This window comes from Capricornis sumatraensis, chromosome 4 (genome assembly GCF_032405125.1).
Source record: "Capricornis sumatraensis isolate serow.1 chromosome 4, serow.2, whole genome shotgun sequence".
In the NCBI taxonomy this organism is placed as follows: Eukaryota; Metazoa; Chordata; class Mammalia; order Artiodactyla; family Bovidae; genus Capricornis; species Capricornis sumatraensis.
Window position 1 is genome coordinate 54,069,921 of NC_091072.1, and position 15,668 is coordinate 54,085,588.

General features: G+C 38.7%; 1 protein-coding gene across 1 annotated transcript in view; it reads right to left on the reverse strand.

Annotated features, from left to right (window-relative positions):
- Window positions 1–15,668, reverse strand: part of PAWR (pro-apoptotic WT1 regulator) — a 114,783-nt gene that overhangs the window by 39,925 nt on the left and 59,190 nt on the right. The window lies entirely within an intron of this gene.

Consider the following 15,668-nt stretch of genomic DNA (forward strand, 5'->3'; position numbering starts at 1 on the left):
ACACAGGGGCCACGGGGCGGGTATGGAAGAAGCATCTGCTGAGATGCAGTCTTAAATCAAGACATTATGGAGAGAAAGCTGGGGGACAGAATGGAAGGGATGAATTAAAGAAACAGGTAGGTTGAGATTCCAGACAATGCTCCGGGTCCCTCTTGTAATGCAACTAAGTGTGTACAGGTGTCACCTGGCCCTCATCTCCTCACCCTGTAGGAACTGGGGCTTAGGTAACTGGTACAAGAAACAGGATAAGATTGTGGCTGCTGCTATTGCTGTAACAAACTGTTTTTGTTCTGACCCAGGAGACTAGTGTCTTCTACCAGGATCCATGAGCCCATAGGAGGCTAACTCGTTAGCCTGTTAGAGGCTAAGATCTCGGATCCTTTAAAGTTCTTGACAGAGGCGAGTAATGGAAAAGCATATGCTCTGTTCACAAAGAAATACAGATAATAAATAGCCTTAGAAGTCTGCACCTTTTTGTTACATAACATGGAAAGATGTTCTAGTGATACAATTCCCTGGAATATAAATAAAACATGATCAAGACTGACTTGGGGCAGGAACTTGTACCAGCAATTCAGAGTTCTGATTAATAGGGGCAGGGACCAACAGTGGAAAGACTAGTTAAACAACACAGTAGGCAATGTGGTCCTATGAAAAATGATGTATTTGGGAATTCCCTGTAGATCCAGTGGATAAGACTCAGTGCTTTCACTTCTAGGACCCACATTCAACCCCTGGTTGGGGAACTAAGATCCCACAAGCCATGCAGCAGGGGCAAAACAAACAAACAAACAAAAAACACAAAGATATATCTGAGGTAGGAAACAGACTCAATAAAAGAAATCTAGCAAAGGATACCAAAGTTTAAGAAATTAGTACTGATTAGAAGAAGAATCTCTCTTAGAACTTTTAAAAAGACTTTTTCAAACCAAGAAATAAATGTTTTATGCCAAAGTAACAACAAAATTTAAAAGCAAAGCCATAGTTAAGACATTGATGTCCACTATCAACACTGACCTGCCTCTTGAGAAACCTATATGCAGGTCAGGAAGCAACAGTTAGAACTGGACATGGAACAACAGACTTGGTTCCAAATAGGAAAAGGAGTACGTCAAGGCTGTATATTGTCACCCTGCTTATTTAACTTCTTTGCAGAGTGCATCATGAGAAACGCTGGGATGGATGAAGCACAAGCTGGAATCAAGATTGCTGGGAGAAATATCAATAACCTCAGATATGTAGACGACACCACCCTTATGGCAGAAAGTGAAGAGGAACTAAAGAGCTTCTTGATGAAAGTGAAAGAGGAGAGTGAAAAAGTTGGCTTAAAGCTCAACATTCAGAAAATGAAGATCATGGCATCTGGTCCCATCACTTTATGGCAAATAGATGGGGAACCAGTGGAAATACTGTCAGACTTTATTTTGGGGGCTCAAAAATTATTGCAGATGGTGACTGCAGCCATGAAATTAAAAGATGCTTACTCCTTGGAAGAAAAGTTATGACCAACCTAGATAGCATATTCAAAAGCAGAGACATTACTTTGCCAACAAAGGTCCATCTAGTCAAGGCTATGGTTTTTCCAGTGGTCAGGTATGGATGTGAGAGTTGGACTGGGAAGAAGGCTGAGCGCCGAAGAATTGATGCTTTTGAACTGTGGTGTTGGAGAAGACTCTTGAGAGTCCCTTGGACAACCAGTCCATTCTGAAGTAGATCAGTCCTGGGATTGCTTTGGAAGGAATGATGCTAAAGCTGAAACTCCAGTACTTTGGCCACCTCATGCAAAGAGTTGACTCATTGGAAAAGACTCTGATGCTGGGAGGGATTGGGGGCAGGAGGAGAAGGGGACGACAGAGGGTGAGATGCCCGGATGGCATCACTGATTCGATGGATGTGAGTCTGAGTGAACTCCGGGAGTTGGTGATGGACAGGGAGGCCTGGCGTGCTGCAGTTCATGGGGTCGCAAACAGTAGGACACGACTGAGCGACTGAACTAAACTGATCAACACAGATGTTAGCATCACTCTGGAAGTGCTATCTGATAAAACCGGGGAAGAGGAATAAGAGATTTTAGCATTAGAAATAAATTTTCATCATTTCAAGTGTATGAAAACTTATGATAAAAACTCTAGAAAAGAGAAAGGCGTACAGAAATTCCTCAATAGACAGTACCAAGAGGTCAATAGAGGCTTCCCAGGGGGAGCTAGTGGTAAAGAACCTGCCTGCCAATGCAGGCAATGCAAGAGATACAGGTTCAATCCCTGGGTCAGGAAGATCCCTGGAGAAGGAAATGGCAACCCACTCCAGTATTCTTGCCTGGAAAATTCCACGGACAGAGGAGCCTGGCAGGTTACAGTTTATGGGGTCACAAAGAGTCAGACACAACTAAGTAACTAACACTTTCACTTCACAAAGAAAGAAATGTTAGTGGAGGTATTAAAATGAGTTCTATGTTAGATTAAAAAATTGGAAGAATTTGGAATCTGAGAGACCAAGATTCAAATTTCAGGTTGGTCACTTAAAATAGTAATAAACATCTACTAATAACTGAGTATCATCTAGGTGTGTACACCACTGTTAAGCACTGACAGCTAGTATTTCAAATACAAGTAATTTTCACAAAAATCACAGGAGGTGTGTACTACTTTATATAAGAAGAATGTGAGGATTAGAATTAAGTAAGAGGCTGAAGGACACAAAATTGTTGAGGGGTGCAGTCAGAACTCTAGCCCAAGCCATTTAAAGACAAACCACAAACTCAATTTTCTAACTACCACGTATAACCTATTTATCACTCATGAAATCCATTTAGTGCACCATAACCCAGAGTTCAAATGAAGAAAAAAGAGAGAAAATATCAGTGAGCATTTTTTCAGTGGAACTCTGGTTTCATATTACTTGTGACGGTCTTAGGTCACTGTGCAGGACACAGAATTACTGGAAGTTACAGGACAAATGGAGTAGCTAAGAGCTAACTATTTTGTAGCTGGATAACAGTTATATAAAGATTCATCTACTCTAGTTCTGTATACGTTAACGTTTTTACCTTTTTTTTTTTTTTTTTTTTTCATTTTAAAGGGACTTCTAGGAATTCTATCAGGTCTCCATTGCCATGTTTATTTCAGTCACTGACAGCAGATCAAACTTCCCCAGGTCTCACCCCAACACTGGCACAGACTCTTGTTTCCATACTGCCTGGTATATTCCTTAATCTGACCCAGTCCTTTGTCCCTCCTCTCCCTTCTAAATTATTTCTTAGTGCCCTCTGGAATTTCTGCTGATTAACATTTTGCTTTTCTTAGCTACAGAATGAAACCTAGTTGGCTCCTTGAAAAAGACCTTTCTCCAGTAAGTTGCACTCAACTTGAAGCTATTTGTTTTTGAAGTTCTTTCATACCTTTGGGCCTGGTGAAAGGATTCCCTGTTCTTTTGACTGTTTCTCTGGCCAATGATTCTTATTCAGTCAATACCACTCCCTAAGAAGCAGGCAATTTTGTGGAGGAATTTCTGCTCATGTTGATAATTTAAAAATATATATTACTTGTTTATGGATCAGATGCATGAAATGGATATCTTGCATAATTAAAAAATTTATAATTTGAAAAATTAGTCCCTCTAGGAAAGAACTGACTCACATTCCATCCAAATGTAGACTGTAATACTGAACAGTCATGCAGAAGAAAAATCTGTTTGTAATTTAGTCAGTTCAGTTACTCAGCCGTGTCCAACTCTTTGTGACACCATGGACTGCAGCACGCCAGGCCTCCCTGTCCATCACCAGCTCCTGGAGTTTACTCAAACTCTTCTCCATTGAGTGGGTGATGCCATCCAACCATCTCATCCTCTGTCGTCCCTTCTCCTCCTGCCTTCAGTCTTTCCCAGCATCAGGGTCTTTTCCAATGAGTCAGCATTTCACATCAGGTGGTCAAACTTTTGGAGTTTCAGCTTTAGCATCAGTCCTTCCAATAAATGCGCAGGACTGATTTCCTTTAGCATGGACTAGTTGGATCTCCTTGCAGTCCAGGGGACTCTCAAGAGTTTTCTCCAATACCACAGTTCAAAAGTATCAATTCTTTGGTGCTCAGCTTTCTTCATAGTCCAACTCTCACATCCATACATGACTACTGGAAAAACCACAGCTGTGAAACTTAGACGGGCCTTTGTCGGCAAAGTAATGTCTATGCTTTTTAATATGCTGCCTACGTTGGTCATAGCTTTTCTTCCAAGGAGCGTTTTTTAATTTCATGGCTGCAGTCACCATCTGCAGTGATCTTGGAGCACAAAAATTACCTGAGCCTAAGCACATTTTATGGGGGTCGGGGGGAGGGTGTTGTGGGTAGAGGTTTCAGGATTTTAAAATACATATGGATTTTTTTCCAACAAGATAACTAACCTTTAAAAGCAGAGAATAAGATATTTCATTTTTGTTAATATTTTTTTAAGTTGCTCAACATTTTGGAAAATGTCACTGGCAGCAAAGCTATTTGTGGTATTTGACTCACTAATAAAGCACACTTTTATCAGTCCAAAAAAAGGTTTTTAAAATATCAAACATTTAATAAGTTCAAAGACCAAAATAACTAAAGAGGACCCATTTCACGATAGCTTTTCATTACCAATTTTAAAAAGGAGATTCCCACAGAGAAAAAAGTAACCAACATATCATTTGCCTACTTTAAACACAATATACATTAAATTATTTTTTCTTTCTTCACAATAACCTTTTTAAATGCTTCTAGTATACGGAGAGGGGCTTCCCAGGCGACACTAATGGTAAAGAACCTGCTGACCAGTGGAGGAGACAGAAGAGATGCAGGTTTGATCCCTGGTCAGCGGGGTCTCCTAGAGAAGGGCATGGCAACCTACTCCAGTTTTCTTGCCTGGAGAATCCCAGGGACAGAGGAGCCTGGAGGTTACAGTCCACATGGTCACAAGTGTCTGACAGGACTGAAGCGACTTGGTGTGCTTGCATATATGGAGAAGAGATATATTCAACAGAGCTTTGTACTTACATCAATTAGAATTCTTGGACAGTAAAGGTATACCTAAGCACAACAATCATCACTCAGAGCTATTATTTTTCTGAAACTATGCACATTCAGCTAAAGAAAGTACAATTTTTAAAAATGTCATATGCATTAAAAATCATTTAATTTTTAATACAATAAGTGCCTAAGCCAAGTTTTGACACTTCCATAATTAGAATAAATTGTGTGGTCTACTATCTAGTTTTTGGAAAACCTAGCTACAGACTGCTTCACGTTCCTTTTTCTTATTTATTCCCTATCATACATGAGGAGTCTTACAAATGAATTGGACAATTCATTCACCTCCAAACACTAGTTCATAAAATCCATTTAAAAATATTAGTTCCCTTAATCTTCAGAATCCCTCCCCCAAAATGTAATATCATATTTTTCTTTCCAAATGCCTCAGTCTCTGTGATCTATGCACATCTGATCTTGATATAAGGAATCCATACAAATTCTTCAGGTGTTTTAGTTTTTCAGTAAATTTTTGCACAATATAATTACTTCTCTATAAGATGCTAACACTAGGGAATAGCGGTACATTTTCATCATATGAATCAGAACAAGGAACATGATTAAAACAGAACTAAACACCGAAGTAATCTTAACTGTATCAATGTACAATAAATCATACAAATGTGGCTCTAAAAGCATGCTGATTTCCCTTCGCATTTAAAAGAAAATCAATTAAGCAATCTAAGCAAAGCTTTTAGAAAAAAGAAATAACTACACAGCTCCAGGGGAGGGGAAAAAATTCTGTGTTTGGGATCACACAATTATAAACCATGAATTTGGATAAGTGACTGTGCTCCCCAAAATGAAAGTTACTATGTCCAGGAAAGGTATCAGGAGAGTTAAAGATAGATTTCACTTGCTCTCTTCAGAGAGACCACGCCAATCCTATCAGCACCACTGTCGCTTCATGTGCCTCCCTCTTGGTAAGACACTTTCTTCCATCCTCCATTAGTCCTTTCTCTAGCATAGACTACTCTGTCATACTCAACCTCTGCCTAGCTTTTCCTAGCCTTCCCACTCTGCTCCTAAGTCAAGAAATGGTTAACAAGAGAACCTTTACAGCACAGCAAAAAGGATGCCGAAGTAAGATCAAATTAATATAAGCATTTTTATGTAAAAAGAACCAAGCAAAATAAATAACTGTGGTTCTCACATTAGGTAGCTGAAAAAGCTCACATGTATCTATAATACAATGATTGTAAACTGCTACAAACAAGCACATGCACACGTAGACACACACGCGCGCGCGCACACACACACAGAGACACACACACACACAAACACACACACAGCCTCAAGCTAGAAAAAGTTTGGGAACTAAGTGGGGTAAATTAAAATATATAAATTTTCAAGACTAATCATTAAACATCCTGATTAACTTTGTAAACTAGCAACCAATTTCATCTATCACACTGAATCAGTTATGCTAACAACTTGGTAACATAAAACATAAGTACTTTGAGTTCATGAATTTAAAAGCTGAATTTGCATCATTAGACTAAAAAAGCAAACTTATTTGTAAAGAACCTAAAAATGTAATACTCTAAAAAACAGAATTTCATTTTCCACAATTTTAAAGTACCTTCCCCACCCACAAATTCTACACTGATACTATCAGACACGACTCAGGCAAGGACAATTCAACCATACTACCTCCTGCTGGGATCCCATCAGATCTCAGGGCTCAGCAGTGTCAAGGTCTTTGAAGAGCAACAACATTCATGATTAGAGAGGCAGCATTCTCATTTTCAGCAAACTCAACAAATAATAATAACAGCTTAAAAACTATAGTTACTTTTTAAACAGAAAATGACATTTTTCCTAATCACAAAATTAATGTACATTACAGGAAAACTTTTAAAATAGAGAAAAGAAGAAAATAAAAATCACCCTTTATTTTAAAATAAACAACCATCATCACTTTAATACAAATCACTCTAAGAGAACTCTTTCTTTTTTAAACCCATAAATCTATAGTTGTAGGTATCTTGTTTTGAGATTTAGTCATATCATGTGTGCATGCTAAGTCACTTCAGTCATGTCCAACTCTGCAACCCCACGGACTATAGCCTGCCAGGCTCCTCTGTCCAAGCAGTTTTCCCAGGAAGAATACTGGAGTGGGTTGCCATGACCTCCTCCAGGGAATCTTCCTGACCCAGGGATCGAACCGGCGTCTCCTGAGTTGGCAGCGGGATCTTTACCACTAGAGCCACTTGGGAAGCCACCTCTTCATTTTCACAAAAATGTTAGTAGCTGCACAGTATGGTATTAGATTATGAACACAGCATGATTTATTCAATCAGATCTATGTTGTAGGATATATAAGCTAAATAGCCTTTCAAATAAATGTTTGTGCCCCTCTCTAATTTTTATAGCTCTTTAAACATGCTGCCAAATTTTCCTTCAAGAACATTAAGGTTGTCTCACTGGCCTTCCCAGGTGGCCCAGTGGTAAAGAATCCCCTGCCAATGCTGGAGATGCTAGAGACAAGGGTTGATCCCTGGATCAGGAAGATCTACTGGAGTAGAAAATGGCCACCAGCTTCAGTATTCTTGCCTGGAAAATTCCATGGACAGAGGAGCCTGGCAGACTACAGTCCATGGAGTCACAAAGAGTAGAACAAAACTGAACACACCGTTATTATGATTGTTTTAACTCTCACCGAACGTAGTAGGCAAATAATGGTTTCACTGAATTCTAGTTAGCAGTTTCTGTTCTCTTTTTACTGGCTTTATGTAGTTCTTTACATATTTTCACTTTTTTTTTTTTTACTGATACCCTCTCTCAATTTTTATACCGGTTTATTCATTTCTTTAGTATTTCCAAAAGCTCTTCTTACAATAAGATGGAACCCTTGTCTAGCATTTTGTCAATTTATTGTTCTAGCTCACCTTTTAATTATTTAAGTTTTCCTTCTGGGATTTTCTTCCTGTGGTTTTATGTTAATAAAATGTTTTTCCCACTTTAAAGACCTAATAAACACATAGTTTAATTTTTACCATTTTTAAACTTTTTCATCTCATATTTAATTTCTTGTATAGTGAGTCTGGATTCTAATAATTCTTTCTTTATAAGCAAGTGTTCTAGTCACAGGCATGGATAACCCACAGCTGCAGCACTGGCAGGAGGTTGCGTGAGTAACAGTTCTACGTTCACCCTCTGGGGCTCTAAGCAATCCCTAACTCTGCACCACCAATTCAAAATGGCATCTTTGTATCTCTATATATGGCTATGTCTTAGCTTTCTATTATGCTTTACTGATCAATTTATGTTAATGGCCAAATCACATTATTTTTATCACTAAAGTTAATAGGATTAAGGGTTTCTCTGGTGGCTCAGACAGTAAAGAATCTATCTACAATGCTGGAGACCCAGGTTTGATCACTGGGTGGGGAAGATCCCCTAGAGAAGGAAATGGCAACCCACTCCAGTATTCTTGCCTGGGAAATCCCATGGACAAGAGAAGCCTGGCAGACTGCAGTCCTGGGGTCCCAAAGAGTCAGACACGACAGAGCAACTAACACACACTGTCTCTAGCAGTTTCCCTTCAATAATATTCATTTTCAAAACTGTCTGGCCATTCCCAGATCACAAATTCTTCTGGTAGAATAATTATTTCAGTACATTTGAATTAATGTATAAATTATTTGGAGAAAATCAGACAACATTAATTAGCTGTGTGATCTTATAAAACAGGAGCGTAACAGGGTTGTGCAATGAGTTAGAACTAAGGAAATGAAAGTAGATAAGAACTGTGGACAAACACAGCCAACAGCAGTGGAATCTGAATGAACTGAAACAGAAAAGCAGTAAGCAGTAGTAACAAGACACATCTAGATTTCTAGTTCAGGGTATCATTCTGGCACACAGATAATTTAGAAAGAGAAGAAATGATGAGAAGTTTGGTGCGGAGCATCTAAATATTTTTAGCCTATGTAAGAGGAAAGGAAGGACCAAGGGAAAACTCAAAGGCTAAACCTTTTCTAGTAAAACCGCAAGGGAGGCTCTCAACATGGTTCAAATGCAGATGAGTTAGACAATACAGGCAAACAAAAATTGAAACAGTTCTGACAGAGGGTTCTCTAGCTTCTCTGAGAAGTAACTATGCTTATCTGCTGACACACATGGGTAAAAGTTTAGGATGAGGTAGTGGGGTATAGGCTTCAAAGTTTAAAATATCTTCAGTTCAGTCACTCAGTCGTGTCCGACTCTTTAGGACCCCATAAACCGCAGCACACCAGGCCTCCCTGTCCATCACCAACTCCCGGAGTCCACCCAAATCTATGTCCATCAAGTCGGTGATGCCATCCAACCATCTCATCCTCTATCGTCTCCTTCTCCTCCTGCCCCCAATCCTTCCCAGCAACAGGGTCTTTTCCAATGAGTCAGCTCTTTGCATGAGGTGGCCTAAGTACTGGAGTTTCAGCTTTAGCATCAGTCCTTCCAATGAACATTCAGGACCGGTCTCCTTTAGGATGGACTGGCTGGATCTCCTTGCAGTCCAAGGGACTCTCAAGAGTCTTTTCCAACACCACAGTTCAAAAGCATCAATTCTTCGGCACTCAGCTTTCTTCACAGTCCAACTCTCACATCCATACATGACCACTGGAAAAACTGTAGCCTTGACTATATGCTATCTAAGTTGGTCATAACTTTCCTGCCAAGGAGTAAGCATCTTTTAATTTCATGGCTGCAATCACCATCTGCAGTGATTTTGGAGCCCCAAAAGATAAAGTCTGACATTGTTTCCCCTGTTTCCCATCTATTTGCCATGAAGTGATGGGAGCAGATGTCATGATCTTCATTTTCTGAATGTTGGGTAAGTCAACTTTTTCACTCACCTCTTTCACTTTCATCAAGAGGCTTTTTAGTTCCTCTTCACTTTTTGCCATTAAGGGTGGTGTCATCTGCATATCTGAGGTTCTTGATATTTCTCCCAGCAATCTTGATTCCAGCTTGTGCTTCATCCAGCCCAGTGTTTCTCATGATGTACTGTGCATAGAAGTTAAATAAGCAGGGTGACAATATACAGCCTTGATGTACTCCTTTTCCTATTTGGAACCAGTCTGTTGTTCCATGTCCAATTCTAACTGTTGCTTTCTGACCTGCATATAGGTTTCTCAACAGGCAGGTGAGGTGGTCTGGTATTCCCAACTCTTTCAGAATTTTCCACAGTTTATTGTGATCCACACAGTCAAAGGCTCTGGCATAGTCAATAAAGCAGAAATAGATGTTTTCCTGGAACTCTGTTGCTTTTTCCATGATCCAGAGGATGTTGGCAATTTGATCTCTGGCTCCTCTGCCTGTTCTAAAACCAGCTTGAACATCTGGAAATTCACGGTTCACGTATTGCTGAAGCCTGGCTTGGAGAATTTTGAGCATTACTTTACTAGCATGTGAGATGAATGCAACTATGCGGTAGTCTGAACATTCTTTGGCATTGCCTTTCTTTGGGATTGGAATGAAAACTGACCTTTTCCAGTCCTGTGGCCACTGTTGAGTTTTCCAAATTTGCTGGCATATTGAGTGCAGCAATTTCACAGCATCATCTTTCAGGATTTGAAGTAGCTCAACTGGAATTCCATCACCTCCACTAGCTTTGTTCGTAGTGATGCTTCCTAAGGCCCACTTGACTTCACATTCCAGGATGTCTGGCTCTAGGTGAGTGATCACACCATCGTGATTATCTTGGTCATGAAGATCTTTTTTGAACAGTTCTTCTGTGTATTTTTGCCACCCCTTCTTAATATCTTCTGTTTCTGTTAGGTCCACACTATTTCTGTCCTTTATCGAGCCCATCTTTGCATGAAATGTTCCCTTGGTATCTCTAACTTTCTTGAAGAGACCTCTAGTCTTTCCCATTCTGTTGTTTTCCTCTATTTCTTTGCATTGATCGCTGAGGAAGGCTTTCTTATCTCTCCTTGCTGTTCTTGGGAACTCTGCATTCGGATGCTTATATCTTTCCTTTTCTCATTTGCTTTTCGTTTCTCTTCTTTTCACATATCAGCTGTTACTAATTTAAAGCTTATCACTGCTGCAAGTCCAATTCTACTGTATAAACTTAATTCATAAATATTTTCAGGAGTTGTCTAATTTTTGGAATGAGTAAGGAGGAGGATCTCCACATATCCTTTAACTGTTCAAACAGGTAACTCAGAAGCAAGTCTTATCCAACATATTATTTGTGCAATTATACTTGAACATAACAACTTCGTTAATATCATCTTCTATCAAGATCTAACTTTCTCCCACTGGATTTTTTTTTTTAAGTTACCAAACTTAGTAAGAAAGACTCCAGAATCATACTAGTTTTAGGTGAAAATTCTTTCTACAATCTTTATACTATTCACTTTCTTTTATTAACTACAATCCAAGTCTCAACATAACTGTATTTGTCTTAATGATTAGTAATTCCAAGTACTAGCCTTTGGTATTTACAACATAAAAATTCCTCAACATGAGTCACACAAACAACGCTAGGGAAAAAAACTAGTCACGAGAATAAGGAGAGAGACTATCTTCAAAAGGAACTACAAAAAAAAGAGACAAATATGTAAAGTATATTCTATCTTAAAAGTATCAGTGATGGTTCTTAGTAAGTTTAGTGCTCAGGCTGGAGAAACCAACATCACACTCTTAAAGCTCAGTAGTTCAAAAGCTATTGATTATACTCCCAGAGAAGCAATGAGTAATCAAAGAAAACAAACAACCCAAAATACCTATATTTAGCTTTAAATAGATATACACCTTGTCTAAGATTTTCAGCTCACAACATACTTAGTTTAAATGAAAATAATAATAGTGAAACCTCTGAACATTTCTTTTTCTTTTTTTATTTTAGAGATACCTTTGAACATTTAGAGTATCCCGGTGGCTAAGATGATAAAGAATCTGCCTGCAATGCAGGAGACCTGAGTTCAATCCCTGGGTTGGGAAGATCCCCTGGAGAAGGGGATGGCAACCCACTCCTCTATTCTTGCCTGAAGAATCCCATGGACAGAGGAGCCTGGCGGGCTACAGTCCATGGGGTCCCAAAGCATCAGACAATGACTAAGCAACTAACACTTTCACACTTTGAACATTTGATTGATGCTTATATTTTAAAAGTAATGTCACTAATGTCAATGCCATAATTTGTCTTTTTTTTTTTAAAATTAAAAATCACTTTAATTCTGAAACCCAAGCTAGGCAGTAAATTAGCTATGTGTATAAACAGGTTTTAGCAAAGGGTAGAAAGATGGAGATACTCAGTCTAAATGAAATTAGCTAGGTAGCATATTTACGAACATGTCTTGTTTAACATGGGCTTCCCTGGTAGTGTTAGTGGTAAAGAATCCACCTGCCAATGCAAAAGACATGGGTTCAGTCCCTGGAGTAGGAAATGGCAACCTGTTCCAATAGTCTTGCCTGGAAAATTCCATGGACAGAGGAGCCTGGGATGTGCTACACTCCATGGGGTTGCAAAGAGTTGGACACGACTGAGCACACAGCACACCCGTTTAATATACTCTAAAAAATACAGTACAGCTTATTACAGGTTCCATATTTCTGTACTGGGATTCCCAGGTGGTTCAGCAGTAAAGAATTCACCTGCCAATGCAGGCCCGGGTTCGATCCCTAAGTTGGGAAAAGACCCTGGAGGAGGAAATGACGATCCATTCAGGTATTCTTGCTTGGGAAATACTATGGACAGAGGAGCCTGGTGAGCTACAAACAGAGGGATTGCACAATGTTGGACACGACTGAGCAACTGAACACATTATCTGATTTAAGCAATCCAGCATTCACAACCTTTCCACAGCTATATCCAATGATGCATGCTAGTCATATGATTATGATTCTTCAACTTCCTAGATGTTTGGGCAATAATATACTTAATTACTCTGTTTCAGTTTTTTTTTTTTTTCATCTTAAAATAGGGATGACAATAATTAAGTCCCCTAAAATTTTAAGGATTAAAGGAAATACGTATACAAAAAGCTAAAAACTAGTGATGCACAAAGCAACATTACAACTTAGTAAATGTTTTATTATCGTTATAACAACTCCCATCAAAGAGCACTCAGATGTACAAGTAAACAAGCTGATAATAGTAATAGCTAACTTTTATTGGACATTTACAATGTACTAGGCACTATTTTAATACTTTATTTGGATGATCACATTTAATCCTCACAGGTACGTACTAGTACGGGTTCCTTTGCTCAATGCTGTTTCAACTGAAATCGCTTTCTCCCTTCTCTTCTGTGTTAATCCAACCACAAAAATGGTAGGTGCTTTGTATTTACCAAATGAAACCTTGTCTAATTATTTCAAATGTAAAACATCATATTATAAATTCTCAATTCCTTAATTTTTAACTCATTCTAGTTCTTGATTACATACACTATATATTTATAGCACTGGTGCCTTTTATGTTGCAAATTCTGCCTACTTAATTAGGTCTCAAGGTTTCCAAACTGCAGAGACCTCATCCAGTATTATTTCTGGATCGTTCAGCTTCTTGTCAGTACACCTATATAATGGGAACATAATGAATATACATGCAAATTCCCTCACAATCTTTCCGAAGACTGTCCTATGGCTTCACTGATGGCTCAGTGGTAAAGAAACTATCTACCAAAGCAGGAGATGCGAATTTGATCCCCAGGTTGGGAAGATCCTCTGGAGAAGGAAATGGCAAACCAAACCAGTATTCTTGCCTGGGAAATCCTATGGATGGAGGAGCCCCGGTGGGCTACAGTCCATGGGGTCACAGAAGAGTTGGACTCAACTTAGCTAGTAAAGAAGAAAACTGGCCTATAAAAATTTTCAACAATTTTAACAGCATATTTATTCCCTTTTATTTAAAAACATTCCTTTTGCTTAAAAATACATTTTGAAAAATCTGTAATCAGTTTGAAATAACTTCTGATAATCACAGTCACTTTCATTATAGATTCTAACAAAAACAGAATTTTCCAAAACTCGCTGTATACAGAATACTGTAAGAAACACTATGTAAATGCAGTAAAGACTCATTTCTTCAGCAATGAACAAGCAAAACTTTCCTCTTACATAATGAATATGGATCATTCTCAGCATTAAATCCCTCCTCTTGAAGAATGAAAACTAGTGATTAATAAATTCAGAGGACCCCAAACTAAAACAAGTCTAAAAGGACTGTAGGCAGAAGCCCTGAAACTTATTAGTTATCTTACTAGCTTTTGTGAGTATGGGTATTTATAAAAACACTCAGAATTTCCTATAGTCAAACCACCTGTTAAAAGTTTTAGGGGGCAGGGAGAAAAAAGATTATTCAATAGAACAGAAGGCAATCTGACACATGATAAGATTTCCCCAATGCAATTTGCTTCTCTGAGAATTCAGAAATATTTGGAAAAACACAATGAAGAATAATTTGTATACATATTCGAACAAAAAAGAATGATAGCACTGAATCTCTGAAAATGAGCAACTGTCCTGGAATCCTCTTTTCTGCTTTTAGAAACAAAGCCACCAAACAACTTCTCTGTTTCCTTCGGCCAGAATTTTCGCCAATGGTCAGTACTATTAAAAAGCAACTAAATAAGGAAAGGCTAGAGGAAAAGGGATCCTAGAGAAGAATATGTGGAGAGTCATAATTTTGCTACAGGGCCCACACGCACAGCTAAAGCTCTGTACAGATCCTACAGAGACAACGTAGCTTTTTGATGTGGTGTCTATAAAGCTCATTTTCAGTCCTCTTTCTCTTCAGGAGCATTTGTCTAGCCCCATCAGGAAGCTTTACATGTTTAAATTTCCTTATCCCCTATGCATATCCTCTCATCCCCCAAGTAGTCAATCTGAAAGCAATTTATCATATAAATCATTCATACTAATATATACTTCCATTTTTAAGAACAGTTTCTCTCACAGAAAAATACAAAGTTTTGTCTATGAAAACAAACTAAAACTGATCTTGAATGTATGTGAGCACTTAATACAGAGACAGGGATACTACAGGTACTTGAATACTAATAAGCGAATGAGCAACTTCACAAGTAAACTGCCTAATCCGCTTGAGCGCAGCACGCTCCCCCCACCGAGGGTCTCTCCTCAGCACTCCCTTAGTCCTACATCTTTCATGTCTCTCTCATCCCGTGGCCCCAAGACTCAAGGACTCAGGCCTACTTGCTGTACTGTCTTCCTTTATCCCAGGCTTCTACTCATAATATGAGCCAAGTAAGCAACCCAACCTGCATGACCAGGAGATTCCAATTTCTCAAGCTCTTTTATACTTTGGATACACAGATCTTGGGTATGAAGAGGATACAGGAACTAGGAGAGAACTGAGCAGCTGGGAGTATAGGAATGCGGCTTAAAGAAACTCAATCCTGCAATGGTTTGATGGGAAGGAATCCTGGATGAGAAATTATGAGTATATGTGTATGTCCATCTCAGAGTCTGAAGTTAGGGGAAATAATGCAACTGTATTGGCAGTGGCTAGAAAAAGAATCAATAAAAAGGGAACTAAACACTTAAACTAAGTTTTGTTTAATTACCGTATTAGACAAACAGGTTCATTTTGCTTTAACTTTCATTAGATAACAAACTCTATTTCTGTTCTTAATTCTCAAGTATACTGATTATACAAAGTTAGCT